Source organism: Eumetopias jubatus, unplaced genomic scaffold (genome assembly GCF_037043125.1).
Source record: "Eumetopias jubatus isolate StellerSeaLion01/CBP00866 unplaced genomic scaffold, mEumJub1_p1.0 scaffold_9, whole genome shotgun sequence".
Classification (NCBI taxonomy): domain Eukaryota; kingdom Metazoa; phylum Chordata; class Mammalia; order Carnivora; family Otariidae; genus Eumetopias; species Eumetopias jubatus.
Window position 1 is genome coordinate 57405950 of NW_028274815.1, and position 23491 is coordinate 57429440.

The 23491-nt window shown below is 39.8% G+C and overlaps 1 protein-coding gene across 3 annotated transcripts in view; it reads left to right on the plus strand.

Moving 5' to 3' along the window:
• Nucleotides 1-11822: 11822 nt before the first annotated feature.
• The window catches only part of SERTAD2 (SERTA domain containing 2), a 109587-nt gene continuing 97918 nt past the window's right edge, over nucleotides 11823-23491 (plus strand). For all 3 annotated transcript variants that reach the window (XM_028093857.2, XM_028093858.2, XM_028093861.2), the window contains exon 1: nucleotides 11823-12473. The gene's annotated coding sequence lies outside the window, so the exon portion shown is untranslated. The remainder of the gene's footprint in view (nucleotides 12474-23491) is intronic.

Consider the following 23491-nt stretch of genomic DNA (forward strand, 5'->3'; position numbering starts at 1 on the left):
GGTGTCAGTGGTATATGTGTGTGTGTGTGTGTATTATCTAATACACAATATTAGATAAAATATATTATGTATATAATATTAGAATAAAGACCATCTGTGTACCTGTTGAAAGAATCTCATGCAGCGTGTCTACCCTATTGGGATGCAGAAAAGGAGTGCTCACCACACAACTGTTTGTCTTTGACAGTTTTGTCACAACCTGAAGAAGACCTGTGAAACACTTGGCCCCTACTGCCCCCCTCAACATCCTCGATTTGGTGTGGGGTGGCTGCCCTGGAAGCTGGAAAACATCATAATCACCTGCTACTCACGCTGCAAGGCAGACACTTTCTGAGCAGAAAGCTTTTCCAGTCCCCGGCCATGCATGATTAGACCTGCGAATATCCAAGCATCTTTGTATCCATATTCTGGTGTATGCTTGCATTGCTGCTGGCTCTGCGCTCAGAAATGACACTTTCAGATGAATGTACTCCAGTCACCTATTTCAGAACAAGATCAAATTATATGGGTAGTGAAGAGGTTGGGGAGGGTGAAAGTATTTTGGGAAGAAGAGTCCCTGTATATGTAACCTGTCTGGGAAAATCCATAGGATTCAGAAGAATTTGCTGTGGCAAATCTTATCTTACGGAATTGGCCTAAGATATATTAGCCTATATGATACGATGAATATGAAAGAATATATGAAAAGTGCAGTTTTAGAAAAAATAATTCACTGGACACTCATATGTCCTGCTGAAAAATTAGAATATCACTAGCCCCTTAGAAGCCTCTGTGTGTCCATTTCTGAACATATTCATCTTCCTGGCTTCTCTCAGGAGCCACCTTTCTGAATTTTGTTTTGTTTTCTAGTTGTAATGGTTATGTACGTGTTCCTGAATAACATAGTGTTTAGATTTATCCACCTTGGAACTATAAATAGATGGACTCTTTGATGACTTGCTTTTTTCACTCAGCATTCTGTTTGTGAGCCTCATCCAGCCCCTTCCTCTCTCTCCTCATTGCAGACCTCCAACCCAGATCCCCTCTGGGATTCTCGAGTTTATCTCCTGTCCAGGCTCTCGGTTGACAGATTCTTCCCTTTAGAATTTGCTGGGCAAACCATCACCAAATATTCACCCTAAAATGTTAAGTTACAGGGGCACCTGGGTGGCTCAGTCAGTTGAGCGTCTGACTCTTGGTTTCTGCTCAGGTTATGGTCTCATGGGTCCAGGGATCAAGCCCTACATCAGGCTCTGAGCTCACTGGGGAGTCTGCTTAGGATTCTCTCTCTTTCCCTCTTCCTTTGCCCTCCCCCCCGCCCCAAATAAATAAATCTTTAAATTCTAAAAAATGTGAAGTTACATGTAAAACTGTTTTCTAGCAGCATTTTCAGTGAGAAATGTTTGTTACATTGACAAATTTTGTACAAATATATATTATAAATCACATTTGGATCAAAATGTTAATAGTGATTCTCTCTGGACAGTAGGATTATAGATAGTTTAATTTCCTGCTGGGTGATTTTCTGTATTTTTCACGTTTTCAATGATCAATATGAAACCTTGAAAGTGATGTCCAGGTCCTTTTAGTTTTCCACCTCCCATTGGTTTCTGGGGTGTGATTGGTGGAAAGCTAGCAGTGCGGGGCCCAAGAGCAGAACACAGAGCCCCCTTTCTCAGAGACATATTCATGTTCACAGCCTCTGCTTTCTCTCCCCGCCCCCCTAGCCCTTGCCCAGAGCACCATTCTCTCAGCTGAGGCAGGACATCCTGGCCCTTCATCTGTCCTCCCAGACAGGGCCAGTATCACAGATGTGTCATCTGTGCTACTCGGAAAGGCTCTCTGCTGCTCTGCTGTGTCAACAATTTTGATTTTACTTTTGAACCTATGTTTTGTATGTGAAGTCACACGAGACAAGGGGGCAGGAGCAGAGGGGACATAGATGTCTGCTCTTCTTGCCCCCCCTTGAGCACAGAACTCCGGGTGTCCCACACGCTCAGGAGTTCAGCAAGATGCAAGTGTGTTTCATCTCTGATTTGAGTAAGTGGGGGCGCTGACAGCCCTGAGAGGTCAGGCTTTCTCTTCAAACCAGGACTTGTTTTGAAGGCAGAAAAAAGGGCAATGGCATTCTAAAAACATGAACAGGCAAAGAACCTTATCATATCCTTTCTTACTTTTGATACTGTGTCTATTAAGCAACCACTGAAAATGAAGACATGGAAGGAAAGAGAAATACAGGGCGCCCCATGGTTCCTTTTCCTTTCAGTCTTTCCTTTACATACCTGTAAGTTGAAGTAGAGTGCTGGTGGAATGTGCACATATCAGCGAGTCAAATAAAAACAGTTGAATTAGTTTTGTGCAGTGTGTCCATTGTTCTGGTAAGAATAAAGTACATATGCACATACAAACTGCAACATACAAACTGGATAATTTCAGTGATTCTGCTTGTAAGTTAAATGCTCTTATATTTGCATTTAAAATTGGTATTTCACGATAGAAAAATGAAATTCAGCTAATAATTTAATTTTTAAAATTTTCACTTATTTAGAATACCATTAAACAAATTTTTAAAAAATGTGACAAGTTGAGAAAGAGACTGTGGAAGAAAGAGAAAACCTTTTTTTTTTTTAAAGATTTTATTTATTTATTCATGAGAGACAGAGGAGGAGAGAGAGAGAGAGGGAGAGAGAGAGAGAGAAGCAGAGGGAGAAGCAGGCTCCCAAGAAGCAGGGAGCCCGATGCGGGACTCGATCCCAGGGATCATGACCTGAGCCGAAGGCAGACGCTTAAACATCTGAGCCACCCAGGCGCCCAAGAGAAAACCTTTTTATTCTAGTATCTTTAACAGCACTTTTTCCTGGGCTCCACAAATTGTACTTCCAAGTCTATGGTTTATGTTGCCTGGTAGCTTATGAAAACGCAGGTATTTTCTCCAAAACTATTGTCTCTGCTGTGAGTTCTTAAAGCCCATTTTGAGACCTGGAAGTCAAGAGTTTTTCTTTCTGCATCTCTCTTGTGCAATATCCATACCCTGAGGGCAGGGACTGGGGTATAAGAAATGCAGGGAAAGCACACTGGTTAATATCTCAAAAATAGTACCCTCTCTATTAAAAAAACAAAAACAGAATGACACCTAGCAACTATAAATTTCCTGAAGGCAAAGACTTTCTCTCCCCCCAGGTCCATAGTGCTTTCCTGTAATAGGGATTTAATAACTGTTTGTCCTTTTCCTCAGTGTTTGCTCAATTAAATTTATTTATTTATTTAAGGATTTTATTTATTCATTTGAGACACAGAGATACAGAGAGAGAGCATGAGCAGGGGGAGAGGCAGAGGGAGAGGGAGAAGCAGGCTCCCCACTGAGCCAGGAGCCTGATGTGGGGCTCAATCCCAGGACCCTGGGATCATGACCTGGGCCGAAGGCAGATGCTTAACCATGTGAGCCACCCAGGTGCCCCTGCTCAATTAAATTTAAAACACTGTTTTCATCAAGCTATGCCAGTTCTCAAACACCTTCAAAGTCTCCCTATTGCCTTATCCTATAAATTGACACTCTTAACCAGGCATTTAAGGTTGTATAATCTGGGCTCCATCTGCTTTTCTAAATACATCTCCTAAGACTCCCTACAACTCGGTAAGTAATTGTTGAACAAATATGGAGTGATTGGATTACACAGCTTCTAGGAGTTACAAAAACTACAGATGGATAAGTCATTAGACCTTTTAGGGTTGGATTTATGTAATAGAAGTCAGCTAACATTGATGTCCCAATACTGAGTGTTGCAGCCCCTAAATGGTAAACATAAGATAATGCGATCCAGAGAAGAGTCATCTCCGCAGGATCACATTGTGGCTTCTGCAAAAATCAGAGATCCAAAGCTAGGTGGAGAGAAGCCTGCAGCTGTTCCTTTGTTCACCTGAAGGGGTATGGTCCGCTGGGCCTCATAGTACTGCTCTGCAGAGCTCCCTACCTGGGCTCAGGCAAGCTCTTCCATATGGGATTTTGAGGGCCATAAAATCATAGCCATTACTTAGGGTCAGAATTTCATATGCTAGTAATGAGCCATTAGGAAAGCTTTGGGCAGAGACAGGCTTTTAAGGCAGTATAATCCAAGCAGGGGCTATTCTCAGTATACCTTTGTGGGAAACAATTGTGCTCCCAACATGCCTCTGCTCGAGGAGATTCCTGACCTGATAGGGCTCGGAGAAACTTCAAGAGCCGTTGCATCCATTCCCCCGTGTTTAGGTTAGAAAAGGCCCAAGTCTTTCAGAAAACTACCCATCTCTCCCCAGACCTTCTGGTAACTCCTTCCCTTGTTTATCCACCCTGATTTTAGGGAGCTATTTCTGATCTCTAACCTAGATCTCTCCAGCTCATTATCTTTTTTAATCTCCTCCCTCCCAATCAACTTTAAAAGGCCTTTGTGTCTACTGCTCATTGACACAAAGCTAATATTACAGTCACCGCTATTGTTTCATCCTTATGGTTATTATTAGCACTACAGCACACTAGGAGGTACGTAAAAATACACAAGCAAACACATTTTTAGGTCAGTCTTGAAATAAAGCTTTTTAAAAATCCAGTAATGTTTGGGTGTTTCTCACGTGGAAATGGGGAAGTAGGCATCTTCTGCTACTCCCATCTGAGAGTAGCAGAGTGGCAAGAAAGGCTGTCCAGTATTCTGTATCTCTGACTGGGGATCACTCTTCAAGAGCCATTGCTCAGTACCTCCCCCCTGCCCCCCGCTTGAGGAGGAAACTTACAACCAGATGCATGTGTATTAAATATGTATAGGGAGGCGGGGAGGTGACAGGGAATGCCATAGCGGTAGACACGGTGGAAACCTGCAGAAGGAGTCCACTGGGGGTGGAGGGGGTGGGGGGCTGTATGAAAACCTGCCACAACTTTACGTGAAAACTGGAAGGACATATTTGAGTCAGAAGTGAGCTGTCATGGCACCTTCCTTATCCTTCCCTCAAAGTGCCCCAGCTAAGAGCAGAAACGAAAAGCATCCCTGTATGAAAAACATCCAGAGGCCCGTGGCTTACATGATCTTGTTGTTTCTTACCTTTTATCACTTCTAAAACATTTTGAAGATTTATCCATGCTGTAAGATGTACATATAGTACATTACTGTCTATAGCATCTGCTATATTTTACTTACTTCCAGTACAGGTGTTCTATGCCTAAGTTTGCCTACAAGACACCACCACCTCAAGTGCTGCTATGATGAACATCTTCAGTTGTGTCCTCTTACCGACTTGCACAAGCGTTTCTTTCTTAGTGGTGTATATCCCCAGGAGCGGAACTGCTGGGCCATGAGGAAAACATCTGCTACATGTCATGACGGATTGCCAGATAACTCCAAAACGGTTGTACCAGGGCTTAACTCCCAACCACAGAGTACAAGAGTTCATGCTCCCTCTCATCCTAGCCAACACTTGGTGTTACCCAACTTTCACATGTTTGTCTATTTCATGGATGTGAAGAAGTAATCTTGCTGTTTTACTATGCATCTATCTGATTATCAGCGAGGTTGTCAATCTCTTCATCTACTTGTTATTTTCTCAAGGTTCCCTTCTGTAAATTTGCCTGTTCATATCCTTTGGCTATTTTGCTACTGTGTTTCCTGTTTGTTTATCCCCCCCTCAATGATTTGCAAGAATTCCTAGTATATCCTAGATATTAATCTTTTGTTGCCTTTGGAAATACCCCTCAAATCTATCAACTCTCTCTTAAATTGTCTATGATGTTGTTGTTGAACAGAAAACTTTAATTTTGATGCAGTCAAGTTCATCATTCTTTTGGTTTTATACTTTATGCTTTTAGAGTCTTATTTAAGAAGTCTTTTCCTATCTTAAGACTAGACTCCAAAGCTATTCTATTTCTAATCTCTGTTAGCCTAACAGGTTTCCTTTTCCTTTTTAGGCTTTTTTAATTCATCAAGAGCTCACCTTTGCATCTAGTATGAGATATGGATGCAACTTTATTTTTCTTCATGGTGAACTAATTTTCCCAAAATTATCTATGAAACAAAACCTCTATATTAGATTGGATTATTGTTCTCAAGCCTTCATGTCTTTCCTGCTATTGAATTATGCACCCATGCCCTTTGCCATGTGATTTTGTAGCACCCTCTACTACTGATGTTGGACTTGGCCGTGTGACTTATTTGGCCAATGGAATGTTAGAATATGTGATGGGAGCAGAGGTATTCAATGTGTTTGAGTGACTTGGCTTTACCTCTTGAGCTTCTGTAATTGCCAGAATGAGACGTGTGAAGAAGACCTGAAATTAACCTGTGTCCTGGAGCCAAGCCCAGTGAATTCAGCAGAGCCCAATCAAGTCTTGATGAATCCAGATGAGATCAGCAAATCTCAGTTCACACACGGACCCAAGAAGGAGAAAAAACAATAGCTGCTATAAGCCACTGATTTTCTGGGGTTGTCTGTTATGTAGTATTATTATTGTAGCAATAGTTGACTATCTTAATGTGATTTCCTCATAGCTTTGTGACATCACCATTATCACATACCAAGTTCTTGTAGGTAAATGGTTTCTTTCTGAGTTCTCTATTCTGTTCCACTATTCTACATGTCTGTTACTATGACTTCTGTCTTACTATATGGGAGGGTAAATTTCCCCTCTCTGATTTTCTTTTTAAAAAATGACCAGATTGTATGGAATTTAGTCTTCCACATGCATTTTAAAATGTTTAAATTCCTCAAATCCTGCTACAAGTTTGAATTGTTTGCATTGAGTTTATGAATAAATTTTGAGATCATTGATATCTTAATAATGTCATTATTCTATCCACAAACATTATACATAACCCTATTTAGGTCTTCTTTGAAGTCTATTAACAGAGTTAACATCTTTTTCCATAAAGGTTTTGTGCATTCTTTCTTAGATTAATTGCTAGAGACTTTATAGCTTTGCTGCTATTGTAAATAGTATCTTCCTTTTTAGTTTGTTAGTACTAGTGTGTAGGAATACTTCCGGTTTTCATGAATTGATTTTGTATTTGAGGATCTTGCTGTAACAGTTAGGATGGGGTTTGGCTATAAGTAACATCACAACACACATACACACATATACCCATAAGTTAAAATAACAGTAGCATGAGTTAGAGGTTTATTCAGGAAGTTCAAGAAGACTTGAGGTAGATATTTTAAGGCTAGTGCTGGTATAGCAGATGCCTTCTGTCTTGTTGCTCCACTGAGTGTGGCTTCCATACCCAAGGTCAGCTCATGGTCTAAGATAACTGCTCAAGCTCCAGCCATTATGTCTTCATTTCAAATGGTAGAAAAAAGGATGAGGCATACCTTCTCCCTTCTAAGATTTATGTACCAATGCCACTTTTAACCTATTACCTGGAACATGGCACTACTTACCTATAAGAGATGCTGGCAAATGATGTCTTTGTTCTGGTTGGCTATGTGTCATGCTAAAAAAAGTGTAGTACAGTGGAGGAAAGGGAGAAAAGCATCTCTGTCACCTCGCCGATTTCTCTGATTATTTCTAATAGCTATTAGTTGATCAAGTTACTACAAACAATCCCAGTTTTATCTCTTTCCTTTGGATTCTTCCATTTAATATCTTCTTCCTTTTACAAATCTTATCCTGTTAGCCAGGACTTTCATTATCATGTTAAACAGTAGTGGCAAGTTTGTCTTGATCCCATACTTAAATGGAATGTGTTTTAAGTAAAGTTGTTAAGTAATAGTTTGTTGTATATTTTGGTCCTTCATAAAGTTAAGTAAATTTCTTCCTATTCCTATTTTTCTAGAAGTTCTTATTATTAATAAGTGATGCACTTTCTCAAATGTTTTTATCTCTTAGTCTTTTTTAATTTTTCAAAGATTTTATTTATTTATTTGACAGAGAGACACAGCAAGAGAGGGAACACAAGCAGAGAGAGTGGGAGAAGGAGAAGCAGGCTTCCGGCTGAGCAGGGAGCTGGATAGCGGGCTGGATGCAGGGCGTGTGCGGGGCTTGTGCGGGGTTCCATGGGGGGCTCGATCCCAGGACCCTGGGATCATGACCTGAGCCGAAGGCAGACCCTTAACGACTGAGCCACACAGGCACCCCTTCTCTTAGTCTTTTTGAGATGAATTACCAATAGGTTTACTGATATTAAATCATGCTTGAGCTTCTGGAATAAACCCCACTTTATTTATTATATTTTCATGATAGGTGGCTAGATAGGAAGCTAGAGAGATGTCTAAACTAAAGATAGGAAAATGAGGCTCAAGGTTTTTCTTAGTTCACCGGAGTAGGCATGTTGGATTTGGTTAGCTAGTATTTTATTTAGAATTTTTGCACTTACATTCATAAGTGAAATGGGCCTATATTTTTCTTAAACTGTCCTTTTTCAGATTTAGAATCTAATTCTGCTAATTTCCTTTTTTTTCTGTTTCCACTTCCTTTGCTTGTGCTGGCTTTATTTCTTCATTTGTTTTGTAATTTGGATTGTGAGCTCATGCTTGCCTAGTCTCTATCTATGGGAATTCTAGGACTCCTGGATTGAATTCTCTATTCTCAATAAAAGCTGTGCTATAGCTTCCTGATCTATGTGGATAGTATATATTCAAACTAATTTATTAACTAGCTTATAATCTAATTGAGATCAGCTACAATCATATAAATATCTAAATAGTAGTAAAAGGGAAATAGTTTATAATCACATATTGCTCATATACTTTTTATTTTAGATTTTTTTATACTATTTATTTTTTATATCTTTTATATTTTTATACTATTTATTTTTAGATGTTAAAAAATACACATGTGACTCTAAATCATAAATTAGAAAGTAAAATAAGTAAGCAAAAGGAAAACTAGACAAAAATGAACTAAATCCTGCTTCTCTGTGACAAACACACTTAAAGTCTTCCTAGACTTTTCCCCAGGTTCCTATTTAAATGTTGCATGTGTGTACTCAGGTCTGAGGCAACAAAAATCTCATATAGTACTTTTTTTTTTTTAATCATTACCCTTCTTAGTACATCATTAGTTTCACTCCACTGGTTAGAAGAAAAATTGTGATAACAATATAAATATATTTTTTGTATGGTGAACTTTGAATTTTGAAATGTGACTCCTACATATGAAAAATTCTATCTCTGTGCACTTTGAAACTATAAACTAGTAAGTCTCACACATATTATAGGTTCATATATAACATTGATCACTGTGATATTTTTAAGCTTATAAAATTAACTGTCTTCTCTATACTTTTAAGCATCATGGTTATAAGGTATGCCTATGATTTTTATGAAAGACAATTTGCCAGCTTCACCCTCTTTTTCAGGGATCACCCTACCAGTGTATAATACACACTTGTGTACAAGAAATGTAGAAAGGGAAGTGATCATAAAAATAGCCTGGAAATATATGGAAGAAAGGAAATAGGTATGTGTGAGAAAGGAAAATAAGAAAAAAGAAACAAATAAATACAGGTGCTCAAATTTTCCAAAGGAAGGAATAAATAGGAGTTCTCAAACCAAATGCTTATTTTGATATTTTAATATTTATTCAAGTCACCTGGGGTATTTGTTAAAAAAGCAGATGCCCAGGTCCCGCCTACAAAAATGATGATTCAATGGATCTGAATGCAGACCCAGGAATCTGGGTGGGCCTTGGACAACCATTTAAGAAATACTGGAATTGAGAGAGCACAGAATTAGAAAATGACACATGGTAGAGACTGAAGGCATGCCAATAAGGGGGTAAGGGGGCAACTTCTGCCACAGGATGCTAAACTTGGGTATTTGGAGATTCTCTAAAAGATCCTAGTGTATGTCTAGACTCAAAATCTTCTTCTGTGTTATTAATACAGAATGTAAGATAACACTTTAACCAGGACTCAAGACTACAGGCTGATGGGACGCCTGGGTGGCTCAGTCCAATAACCGTCTGCCTCCGGCTCCAGGTCGTGATCCCAGGGTCCTGGGATTGAGCCCCATATCTGGCTCCTTGCTCAGCAGGGAGCTGCTTCTCCCTCTCCCTCTGCCTGCTGCTCCCCCTGCTTGTTCTGTCTGTCTGACAAATAAATAAATAAAATCTAAAAAAAAAAAAAAAAAAGACTACAGGCTGAAGTCATGGAGTAGGGCTAAAATCAGAAAAGAGGTAAGAGGTGTCAGGCTGAGTATCACAGTCAGGATTCAGGGCTCCGTACGCTAAAATGACAATAATCAAGGAAAGTCTCAATATGTCTAGAGTAAGCATCTGTGTTGGCTTATTATCTGTTCTCTGAATCTCAGATAACTGTAGGTTTCAATCTCATAATTATGAAAAAAATTATCTTGCTTACTTCAAGAACCTAAGTCAACTCTTAGGTCTCTCTAGTTGACTTGTCTATGAAAAATGGGTATCAGGTACTCTAAGTGGATTTGAAGATCTTTTTGTAGGCATGCAATAATTTGTCTTTCCTTGGTTTCTTGGTAGGAAGCAATTGTAAATTTCAAATAGTGCGCAGAAATGCACCTTGTGGGAAAGAAAGTGGATTTTTGCCAGTGTCTTTGCTTTTGTGAGCATCTCCAGTCAGGTTTACTGGTAATTAAAGTTACTTCCAAGTAATAATGCGTGGAAAGTGTTAAGGGCTGTAAAATGATCACTGGACAGTAGGCAAGAAATGGAGAAAAAGCCATAGCTCCTGGGAATGAGCAGTGAGAAGATCTAGCAGTGAGCGCTCCCTAGCATTGCCATCAGAGTACCCGGCAAGGAGGGTGGGCAAAGAAGTGGGAGAAAGAGTAGTGCGGGAGGGAAGGTAAGGCATATACACATTTAAAAGGCAAAGCCCATACAGCTTCGTTCCTGCCAGATTAAGAAGGGCCTTTTCCAGAAGCTCAATAAAGAAATGGTATGTATTCGGGAGCTGTTTCAACCTGTCCACACCCTACCCTGACTTCCCCAGAAAACAGGCAAGCAAAGAGGCTAATGCCATTGCCAACCCTCGGGTCTCTGGCTTCCAGCTTCCTCAGATCCCAGAGCACAGCTCCGCAGGACGTCACAAGGAGCTGTCTCTCAGAGTGGGCACTGCAGGGATATGGGGCAAAATTCTGATCCGATTCACTCCAAATTTGGTTGCCCCTCGGGAGTGGGGTTTGGCCGCAGGGGCTCCCCAGCCGCGCAAGGCAGAGGCAGAGCTGCAGAAGCAGCCTGCAAGCTGAGTAAGGAGCCAGCCTCCGCCGCCGCCTCCTCCTGCCGGTGCGGAGTCGGCAGCACAGCCAGTCCCTAACGCTGTCACGCCGCCAGCAGCACTGCCCCTCCGTCGCCCCCCTTCCCCCGCCCGGCCCCAGCCCTCACACTGTTATTTGCGTGACTGACCCGAACTCGGCGGGAGGGAGGGCAAGGCGTTGGCCCGCCCACTCCTTCCCCTCTGGATCGGGGCGGCACCTTCTCCTCCTCATTGGTCACACGCTTGTGTCCATCACCCCCACGCAGTCTTCGGATTGGCGGAAGGCGCACTTCTGGCGCTAGGAGGGCAGAGTGACTCCGCCGGTCTCCGGCGCCTCATCTTTCCCTCCACCCCCCACTTCAACGTCCACCCACCTCTCCCCACCCCCCACTCCACTTCCCCCGCCCCCTTCGCGGCAGTGTCCTTAGAAGACTCATTGGGCCAGGGGCGAAGCCTGCCGCCTATGGAGTCGCGCCGTGATTGGCCGACGCCCACGCCCGTCGGAGCGGCGGGATTCGCCATTCGCCACTCGCTCCGCTCCGCTCCCCGCCCCCCCAACGCCTCGCCCTCTCAATCGCCTCCTCCCCTCCCGGCTCTTCCTCGGTCCCCTTTCCCCGCCCGTCCCCGCAGCATCTCCCCTGTCCAGCTGGGCGGGGACTGCTGTACGACTCTGTAAAGTCTGTGAGTCACTGCACAACCCATCAATCCAATTAAATGTCTTGAGCGAGCGAGCAGGGGGTGCTACCGCCGCCGCTCGCCCCGCCGCGGCCGCCCCTGCTCGCAGCACCCCTCTGATCCATGGCTGTCTGTCTGTACTTGTTACGGTGTAACCTCCTCCTCCTCCTCCTCCCTCTCCTCAGGAGCCGCTGCAACTTCCCCTCTGCCAGCCGCCTCTGCTTGGGGACTGCAAAGGCATGGGATAGATCCAGAGCCACTTCTCTCTATCTCCCCTCCAGCCCTCGCACAATTTCCCCCCTTTAAATTAAAGTCTGTTCCTCGCTCCTCGTCGTTTTAGAGATTTGTCAGTCCATTATTTCCCCTGATTTATTTTCCCTCCCTGGGGCAGGGGGTCGCAGGGGCCGGTGGGTTTATTTTAGGGAAGGGGCTCTCCACCCCCACCTCCGTTCCCCCTCCTCCTTTTTCGGCTGTGACTTGACTGCCCTGCTCCTCTCCGCTCCCACCCCTCGAACTCACCGTCCTGCACTCGAGTGACGCACCGACACCCCCCGCCCACAGCCCAGACGTCCCCTCCCTCGCTGCCACCCCGACCCGTCTCGGAGCTGGACCCGGTGCCGACTTCTTCGCAGAAGGGTGAGTACCGTCTTGGGTTTTGGGGGGATATGGAAAAATGTAGCCGGTCCACTTTGGGGAGGGCAGGGATCACGTTGTGGGCTGGAGGTTCCTGGTCCGGCGTGGATTTGAGGTGGCGACTGCCTCCCTCCCTCGCTCCCTCTTCCCTCCGCCCCTCGACTCCTTATTCACCAGCTTTGCTGTATTTCTAGGTATTGCCAGACTTCCACCATCGGGGCATTATAACGCTTATAAAATGAGCGGTAATGGCATGTTTTCTGTCTTTAGGATGCTTAGTGAGCGGTAATAGTCAGCGATGGGATCTAATAGACTCTATGACCTGCAAAAAGTGTAAAACGTCTAATGGGTACATTTTACTCTAAATCAAAGTTAAACTTTTATTTAATAAAGGCAAAGCAAAAGATATTTCTAATTTGAATGTGTGGGGATAGAGCAAGGGAAGACAGGTTGCCTAGTGGCATGGCTTAGTATTTTTATTTTAAAATAGTTTTATGGGTTCCCTTTTGAAAAAAAAAAAATGAATTCAGTATCAAAGACTGAAGTCTTTGAACCTGTTGGAGGAAAGCAAGGTAAGATGGAAATCTAGCTTGACACTTCATCTTTATCTCACCTCTATTCAAGCGAGGCATTACCACACAGTTTTTTATTTCTCAGTCCCTGGGCACAGTGGGATGTGTTAAAGATAAATATGGATTTTTTTTTCTTTTGATATCCATTTTTTGGTGTACTTCATTGCTCTTAAGCAATGTCATGCTACAGAATTTTGTAAAATTTAATTTTGTTCCTTGGTTGTGGGTGACTCAAAGGTACAGGTACCTGCTGCCTGTACATGCTTTATGAAAATATATGCATTTTTAATATTTGCCTTATGCATCTTTAATATTTAATTTGAGATAAAAGTAAAAATTATGAGAAATAGTTACTCCGAATCGGCTTCTGAGGTCACTTGTGAGAATTCAGCCTATTTAAAAATTTAAAAATTCAAAAATACTCTTTTTGAATTAAGTTCTGGTCTAGTTGTCCACAAGATTCAAATTAGGCCAAACCAAACATGTTTTGAAATATTAAAGTACAGGAAAGGCCTCTTAGTAGTTCATTCTCTCCTCTTTCAGACTAACCAGAATAAGTTGTTACTAAATTTAATTTTAAAGAATAGACTGTTCCTGTACTGAAATCTGCCAAGTTTCTACAGAAAGATTTCTTTTTAAAGAGCAGAAATGTGTTTATGATCAACCCAAAGTAGTAATGTTGACTCAAATGTAAAAGCTATCGTAAGGAAATGCTTGTCATAAGCCCCAAAACCTTGCAAAGTGTTTAGAAGACTTATACAAAGCCTTTTGGAATTGTTTAATAAATATTTTCTATGGCCTTTTTCATGAGTCTAAGACTGAATCATTGAGAGGCCTTCTAGCACAGTGGAGCCCTGCTGCCTGAGTTTGAATCTTGCCGCCTACCCTTGACGGCTATCTGACCTTGGGCAAGTTTCAAACCTGGCCTGTGCTGGTTTTCTCCTGCAAATGGAAAGGATGACTTTTCCTCAAAGGGTTGCTATAAAGGTAAATAAGAGAGTGCATGTCACAGAGCATTGGGTGTTAGCTGTCCCATCATCGTCACCATCTGCAGGGAGTTGTAGTGATTATAAGTGTGGCCTTCAGAACCAAGCTCTTTAGGTTCAAGTCCCAGAATTTCCTCTTGTTATCTTTGTGACCTTGGTCAAGTTAACTTAAGATTCCTCATCTGTAAAATGGGAATAATGGCAGCAGTTGCTTCATACGTTTATTGTGAGGTTAGAATGAGTTAATTTATGCAAAGGTCTTGATTAGTGTTTGGTACATCTTTTCAAATTTAATTCTCTGTTGTTCCTTGTATGTCTTGAAACATGGATGGCTATATTTTTTAGAAGTAAATTTTTGGTAATGATAAAGATTTATTGCCGTCAATGAAATAAGCAGAATTCTTATTATGCATGATGTTCTGATGGATTTATACTTTTAAACTGGAGTTTATATGGGTCTTTATGAAATTTAGTTATTAGGTGAGTTGAGTCAGTCCCTTTCATTTAGATTTGCATACCAGATTGTATATACCTCTATTATAATGGTATCCCACATTTGCTGTTAACCGTGATTTTCTCGTCTACTAAACAGAAAGTTCTTTGAGGGTAAGAATAGTGTTTCATTTGTGATTTAATCTCTGGTGCCTAGGAGAGTGTTGGGTACGTAAACTTAACGGATGCTGTATAATAAATTAAATACTGTTATTCTCAAGTTGTTTATGAGTAGTTGAATGACATAAGTGATAGTGACAGTGTGGAGAATACTGTTATTAGTATTGAATTGAATTTTTACATTCTCAATTATTATTTTTGTAAATAGAGAGTAAATGAGGGGAATTACAGTATGACTTACGTTTTATTAAGAACATACTTTTCATTTTGAAAATTAAACTTGAAATAGTCTGAAAAGTGCATATTGAATATCTTTCTTTGTCATCTGACATGTCCATTTTTTATTGTAAGACTTTCTGTCTCCCAAGCTTTGTCACTAAGTTGGATGTTATTACAATTAATAGGAATTATACATATTCTATTTTGAATGTCCCAAATGATGATATGATGTTGTTATTGGTTTCAGAATTAATAAGAATAAAGAGAATTTATCAGACTCACACTGTGAAAATAAAGCAACATCATTTCCTTAAGGACCAAATCTTATTTCTCTTTCCATTCAAGAGTGAGACTCTTTTTTCTTGAGCCGTCTTAGTAAATAATTAACTTTTGAAATAGCTGTAGTAAATAGTGTAATAGGAATCATAAAGGAGATATATGCAATTAGTAAGTAAAACCCTTAAACTTTAAACTTCAGTGCACACTTAATAAGCATTGCACAATAGGGGAATATATTTTTTTAAATAAGCAAATTGATGGGTCCTACCAGCTCCTTCGTTTCTAGAATCATTCTGTTTTACTTGTCAATAAAATGCAGTTTAATTACTGTGCCCTCTGAAATTATAAAATGCAAGAAATGGCTTTCATGAAAGAGATATCCTCAGCAAAGAAACCTGAATACTGATCTACTCAGGAGTGTACAGTGTTTCATAACATTGTTTAAAACTTTTCAAATATGTGAACTATCTACTACACCATGGATAACTCTGTATACATAATCCTTTCTTTAAATCATCACTTACCCAATTTAGCTGAATATATTGCATTTTTATTGGCTAAAACAATCAATTTAGTAAACGTCCTTTTTTTCCCCCCATGTACTTTTAAAGCAGCCTATCTCAAATGAAGCTTAAAAACATTAACTTATGGACTCAGAAACTACACTTAAGTGTTTGGTCTGTGAGATGGGAAGTTGCTTATTTTTCGCTTGACACATTTTATCATGACATTGTTTCTGTAGCCCATATCTCTGTCCCTTGACATTTTTGTGAAGGCATTGGAGTATTTATTAGCATTTTACAGATGTATATGATGTCTCCAACTTTTATTTTATTTTATTTTTTTAAAGATTTTATTTATTTGAGAGAGAGAGAATGAGAGATAGAGAGCACGAGAGGGAAGAGGGTCAGAGGGAGAAGCAGACTCCCTGCTGAGCAGGGAGCCCGATGTGGGACTCAATGCTAGGACTCCAGGATCATGGCCTGAGCCGAAGGCAGTTGCTTAACCAACTGAGCCATCCAGGCGCCCTGTCTCCAACTTTTAAAAAAGCAATGTTTCTGGTGAAGAACTGTGTGGAAAGAAGAGGAGAGAGGGATGGAAATAACTTTTGGGACTTGTGATTTCTATCCTTATCTTCTGACATTGAGAAAATGGATAACGGTGTACTCTGCTAGTGATCAAAAGGAGGGGGAAATAATATATGCATTATCTATTGACAAACTTAGAATTGAGGTCCATGGAGTTCTAGACTGAACAGTGCTACTGATTGGCACGTGACCTTAGGTCGTACACTTCACTTCCACTACTCTCCATGTTCTTATCCTTTCAGTGGGACGAGGGAAGGCAGTTACTCTCCCCTCACTCTGAGAGAACTTTGTAGGGGTTGTAAGTGCTTTTTATAAAAGCACTGGAGAAGGACAAAATGCAAGCAAATACAAAATAAACATTAGCATTTAGAAATGGATGTTTATTTATCATTATTTAAAAATTGTAACCTTTTAGATCTTTTGTCTGAAGGGCATTTTTCCTTTTAACTTTGTATTTGAAGAGACTTCTTACTGGTGTGTTCACAAGAATATATAAGGTACCTTTTAAAGAGACAAGGAACTTTGGTTTAATTGAATGGGATTTCCATGTTAACACTGAATTTTGGTGTATCCTGAGTTATAGCAGATGTTGATGTTGCAGAACAAAGTATGTATCGATGAGATAACGCATTTTATTAAGTTAAAGCTTATAAATCCTGCTCATGTGTTGCAGGAAAAAAAAATTCAGATATATCAGATTCCATTAGAAGTTATATTCAAAGAGAAAAATTAATCACATTATTTACTTTCAAATTTCAGAAGGATTACTTGGCTGTAGGACCTCTCCTTATGCTCATTTATTTTGTACCTCAAATGTGAAATGTGCACATTTCAGAAGATGTATAGTGGCTTGGAGGATTTCATTTATTCCAGCTAATCTTTTATTTGGGAAGATGAGTGAAGACACCTGTAGAAAGGCTGTGTGTTAAGCAACTCGTTGTTTGTTTGTTTTTTCTTTTGTCCCTAAAAGTGAGTTAGCCGTCTTTAAAAGTCAAAAGCCTAGAGTTAGCACATTATGTAAGTTTCTTTGAATTTAGCTTTTCCTCTTCCTGGTTATTAGAGAAGAGTGGTCACAACCTCATGATGTTACTCACTTTTTTTAAGTGGAAATGAAATTCTAGTGTACTCAGTGTAAGACCTATTAAGACAAGTGGGACATATGAGAAATAATATTTATTCCATTTAATATTAAGCATTGGGAACAATGACCCTCGGATGCAAGGTTGCCAAACAGAAAGCAACTTTTAAAAAAATATATTGTCCCTTTGTCCTTATTGTTCAGTTTCCAACTGATAGAAACTTGGAACAGTTAGCTTTCTTTTCCACTTTTGAACTTGAAGTCTACCCTGATGTTTATAATTTTGTGTGGTGGTATGTATAACTCTATAGTACTGAATGTTTACTTTTAACATATGAAATAAAATGATCAAAACAGTCCATCCTTTACTTCAGTTTGATCTGTTTTTCACAACCCTCTTCCCTTTGTCCTACTGTTGTTTTTAATTTTCTTAGTGTTTCCACGAGTTTGTCTTTCTTTAATGCAGCATCTTTCTTATTTGCTCTCATCTTCTTTTTGCATTGGTTTCTTTTCCCTCAGTCACAGCAGGTTTTTTCTTTAGCTCTCTTTCGCCTTTGCCTCTTTATAAGGTATGGAGTAGGGGTTTTCATTTAGTTCAGTCTGCTTTTATGAGACTGAGTCAAAATATAAAATTTTCTGTGTAGAAAATTTGCTCTGCCTTATCTCAGCAGATGAGCTCTTTGATCATCTTATCTACATAAGACTTCAGGAGCTATTTTGTAAACCTACAACTGAGTTTTAGCTTACATGAGGTGGTGAAAAGGGAAGACTGTGACATATTTATTATTTACTGCTTTTTCTGTTAACCTCTTTTACTGGGGGATACCCACAGCATTTTTTTCTGCCCACATTACCTTGAAACATCTCAAACATCCCAGCCTTGTTGTCCTCCTTTTGCTCCGCGTCCAGGGTGCTGGTGAGCTCCGGAGCTGTCTCAGCAATGACCATCGCCACCTGACCATGTTGGGGGTGGCTGGCCTGAGAGCATCACATTAGACGGGAAGAGCAGCTCCTTTGTTTTGTTTTGTTGTTAACTCCTTAAAACCAGACAGAACATCAGACCATGTCCACTGTGAGGTTTTCCAGGGTTCACCATTGTTGAATGATTAATGGTTCCTGGTGAAGTAACCATCAGCTTTATTGTCTTCCATGGCTTCAACTCAAATGAAATGTATCCCTTTGAGTTAACTTTTGTTTTGATTTTAAGGGTTCTTTTCACCCAGAAAATCAAAGGGTATGAAAACGAATATGGATTTTTAAACAAAAAAGATTTACATAAAAATCCTTTGAGTAGAAAGTTTCCTAAGGACCCAAATCCATTGATTTGGAGAGAATGTTTAATAGTTTCCCTAAATATCTGATATTATTCAGACATCAGTAGCAGAAAACCTTTCAATTTGATTAAACAAAATGACTCCTTTTGATTTAGATAACAAACAGTCCATTGTTACTTTTTAATTTAAACACTTCAAATATAAGATTAGATAAACTGCATTTTAGAGTTGATTAAATAAGAGATTTTTACAGAAATTGTACTTTGTGAAGCCTATGCCTCATAGAAAAATTTGATTTTTTTTTCTTTTTTTTGGCACACCTATATCCCATTCCTGGTTTCCATTCATTCATTTATTCTGTTCATTCAACAGATATTTACTGAATGCTTACTATGGATCAGCTGTTCTTACTAGGCACACATATAACAGCAGTGGAGAAAAGAGACAAATATTCCTGTCCTTGTAGAAATTAAATTCCAAACCACTGTGTTGTGTATAGAGCTTGTTATTTACTATATGGAGTAGTCATAACTAAACATTGTGTAATATTCTGGAAAAAAGTAAGATTTCTTCATATGGATTTTATGTCCTTCGACTTGGTATAAAAAGAATCCTAACTCCTGAAACAAAACTCCATTTGAATGCACAATTATCATTTGAGTTTGAGTTGAAATATTAAACACCTATAATGTTGCTGGATGTTTCCACTCGAAATCCTGAAGTCATCCTCAATTTATGAACCCTGGGAAACCTACCGGTGGTTAGGGTTTGAAATTTCTCCTTGGTTTTCTTTACAATTTTATTTATTTATTTATTTATTTGAGAGAGAGAGAAAGAGAGAGAGGGCCCACGTGAGTGGGGGGCGGAGGGCAGAGGGCAGAGGGAGAGGGAGAAGCAGATTCCCTGCCGAGCAGGGAGCCCTATGCAGGGCTCGATCCCAGGACCCCAAGATCATGACCTGAGCCGAAGGCAGATGATTAACTGACTGAGCCACCCAGGCGCCCCTTCTTTACACTTTTAAAGTTGTTTTCTCCCTTTGCTTTGTTTTCTTTGTGACAGAGCCTGAAAAAAATGTGTAACGCTGAAAATTGCGCAATGGAAATGTAGTCATCTCAGCTATATTGCACAATTAACAAGAAAGCCTTAAGTTTGCTCTGTCTAGTGTACGTAAAGAACTAATTTTTTGTTTCCATGATTGTTAAAACCATGTAATTTCTTAAAGAAACAAATAAAACCCTTAGTATACATTTCCACCTCAGACATTAGATATATCTAAGTGTTTTTGCAGTACAAATAGCATTAATATGATATATCATATAATTTTTAAATTTTTATTTGTGAATATTTGATACATGTCCCAAGTGCTTGGGGGTATCAGAGACTAATAAGACATGGCACCTGTTCATAATGGTGTTCACAGTCCATTTGGGGAGACAAAGATTCCCACATGAACATTAACTCTCTTGTATTAGGCAACATGGGATGTAGGTTGATGGGAAGTCTCCTGTGGGCCGCAATAGTAAGCTAGTCCTAGGTCCAATGGACTTGCCTTCTGGGGGCCCTGGCTGGCCTTCATGGGACTCCATCTTTCCTGTTCAGTTGGGGCAAAGATGATTAGCAGGCTTTCATTGTGCCTCAGGCCCCTAAGGGTAGTGCAGTCCCCTTTCTAGCTACTGCAACTGCTCAGCAAGGAAGGGAAAGGAGAGGGAACAGAGCCCACATCCTAGCCATTTCTTTGATTCACTAGCAATGCCTGTGGGAAGCAGAAACTGTACCTGAGAATGGAATATATATAGACACCGTGGATATGGTTTAGGTTCTTGAGGCCAAAAATTCTTCCATAGGTTTAGGAAGACTGATATATTAATGAGGGCCCTGTAAACAAGGGGAGTTTCCTGAAAAGCGGAAGCAACACTGAGAGGGGAAGAAAGAAGGGTAGACTGAGGCTTTTGTCGGTTACTGGAGATACACTTTCTTCCTTAGTTTTGCCTGGAGCAGCCCTGCCTGTGACATAGGCATGCTCTGGGCCTAATATGCCAAATTTAGGAAGTCTGTATGTATTGCTATAATATGTAGATGTAATCTTTCTAAATTGTTTTGCTTCAGAATTAGCCAAAATTCTTGATACATGTGTGTATTTAAATTCTCAAACATAATGCTGTGTGCCTATGGCTTTTGTTTTCATTTCCCTGGGTATTTGAAAATATTAAGAATTTCTTTGTTTTTAGAATACACTTGTTTGTTTATTTGGACCTAAATCTAAGATAGAATAATACATCAAATGCTCGTCTCTTAGAATAAATTAGAGGGAAAAAAATCCAAAACATCAATGTATATTTTATCTGTTGGTGAAAGTATTTGGACACTTGTGTATAGATTTCTTTATTGTTGTTATTGTTGTTATTTTAAATAACAATTTCTATCAGGAATTTCTTTTCCTAGGGACACCTGGGTGGCTCAGTTGGTTAAGCATCTGCCTGCGGCTCAGGTCATGATCCCAGGGTCCTGGGATTGAGCCCCACATAGGCTGAGCAGGGAGCCTACTTCTCCCTCTGCCTGCCGCTCCCCCTGCTTGTGCTCTCTCTCTCTCTCTCTGACAAATAAAAATAAATAAAATCTTTAAAGGAAAAAAAATTTATTTTCCTGAAAACTAGATCTGGGCAAGAACCATCACACATCTCTTTGATTGGAAAGGCTGCCTAGGATAGTTATGTTCATTATCTTGATTGCTATGATGGTTTCAAGGGTATATACATATGTCACAATTTACCAGATTACACATTTTAAATCTGTGCATTTATTGTATATCAATAAAACTTTTTTAAAAGGCACTTAAGTCATAAGGTATATTTTCAAGATAAAATCCCTATTATAAGAATTATATTTTTAAAGTTTGTCATTTGTTTTTTTATTTCTCTATTTTATCTACCATTTATTCATCTCTATCCCATACCCCAGACACATATATTTTAAGAAAGACAAATAGAACTAAGGAGGCCTATGTGCCAGCTGAAATTTAGATATGGGACCTTAGAGAGCTTTTTTCCATATGTAAGACTCACTGGAGTATCTTTAAGTAAATTGCACACATTTGAACTTAGAGAATTGGAGTTGTGTATTTTTCAAGAAATCCTCCTTTCCTTATAGTTTAACAGATTATGACTCATTTTTGGCCTGGAGTAAAGAACATGATTTTGGTAAGACCTTTTTCTTAAAAGAGGTTAAATAGCTTAATGCTTCCTCTTAAATATTGTTCTTTTTTTTCATTTTTATAAACTAAATTTTGGCATGTGAAACCATAGACTTTATGAGTAGATTTGTTTAGGAAGAACTAAGTCTGCTCCACTCTTCATGCCCCATGGTCTTGAGCACAGCACAGAAGGGTTAGTGATGGTTTACTATTAACTGAATATTCCTTATGTCACTCAGTGTATGTTTCAGGGAAATTTCTTTATTGTTGGATTAATGCTTAAGTTTAAAACACTGGCGATTTTTCATGAATAAAAAATAGTCTAGAAAAATTTTCAGAGTTTTCTTAACAGGATTGGGACTATTAGAGTTGTGACTTCAAAGTTTAGGCTCTTTCTACCATACCAATGATACACATTAGGATTACCTGTGCCTAGGCCACAACCCCGGGGTGAGGCCCTCATTTAAGTATTTTTTTTTAAGTCCCCAGATTATTCCAGTGTACATCCATACTATTTCCCACACCATATTCCCCCACACTCAAACTTTCTACTGCAAAACTTTCAAACATGTAGAGAACTTGGAAGAATAAGTCAACAAACACCCATATTCTCTCTACCTAGACTCAGTAATTATTAACCTTTTGCTGTGTTTGCTTTATGGTTCACTCTCCCTTTTTTTCTCTACATACATGCTTTATTGTACCAGGTGAAAATAAGTTTCAGACATCATGATTCTTTGCCATTAAATGCTTCAGTATGCATCTTCTGGGAATAAAGACATTCTCCTACATAACCACAATACCATTATCACACCTAAGAAAATTAATAATAACTTAGAATGCTCTTTAAGAGCTCAGTTCCATTTATTAAAGGCATATGAATTCATATTCTACTAAAAATTAAATGCAAATGAAATGAGAAGTTCTTCAGAATATGAAATTCTGGGAATTCTTGCTAGTGATACGTTTCTCCTCTGTGTTTGCTTAAAACATTTTGATGAGGTAAATGCATTTTCCTAATGTATGGTGAGGTAAGATCCTTCCTAGCTCTCACATCGCATGATCATGTCATGAGAAAAAACACTTATCAGAGTTCATGCCACAGTGCGGTTTAGTGGAAAAAGCCCAATCTCAAGCCAGAATGATGTTCGTTCAAACACTTGTTCTGCCATTTACTGCAGGTGACCTTGAAGAAATAAAATTCTTGTATCAGTTAGGACGCTGTCAGAAACTACCTTCAGGCTCACTGGAGTGATCAGGATATATATTATTTCACAAGAAATCCAGAGGTAGGACAGGCTCCATGGTTGGTCAGTTCTGTAGTTTAGGTTCTTAGCATCTTCCTGCTGTGCCAGACTTCTTATCAGCTCCAACTTTATTTTGGGCTCCTTCCTCAAGCTGGTTCCCATCCATATATTATGGGATTCAGAGGAAGTCAGAAACCTCCCCACAGGTGTGGACTGTCCGTCTTTCTGTCTGATTGGACATCTCTGCCCACTTCTGGACCAGTGACTTGGATTGGGGTTTTCTTAGGGAGAAGAAGGGAGGAACGGATGTGAGGTATACCACTAACAGTGTTCATTACTCCTCCGAGCCTCAGTTTTCTTTGCTATAAAATAGGAACAATGATGTCTACTTCTGTGATTATCAACTGACATAAAATAAGTAAAGCAACAATCACAAAGCTGATGTTCAATAATGCTAATTCCTATTTTATTTCTCT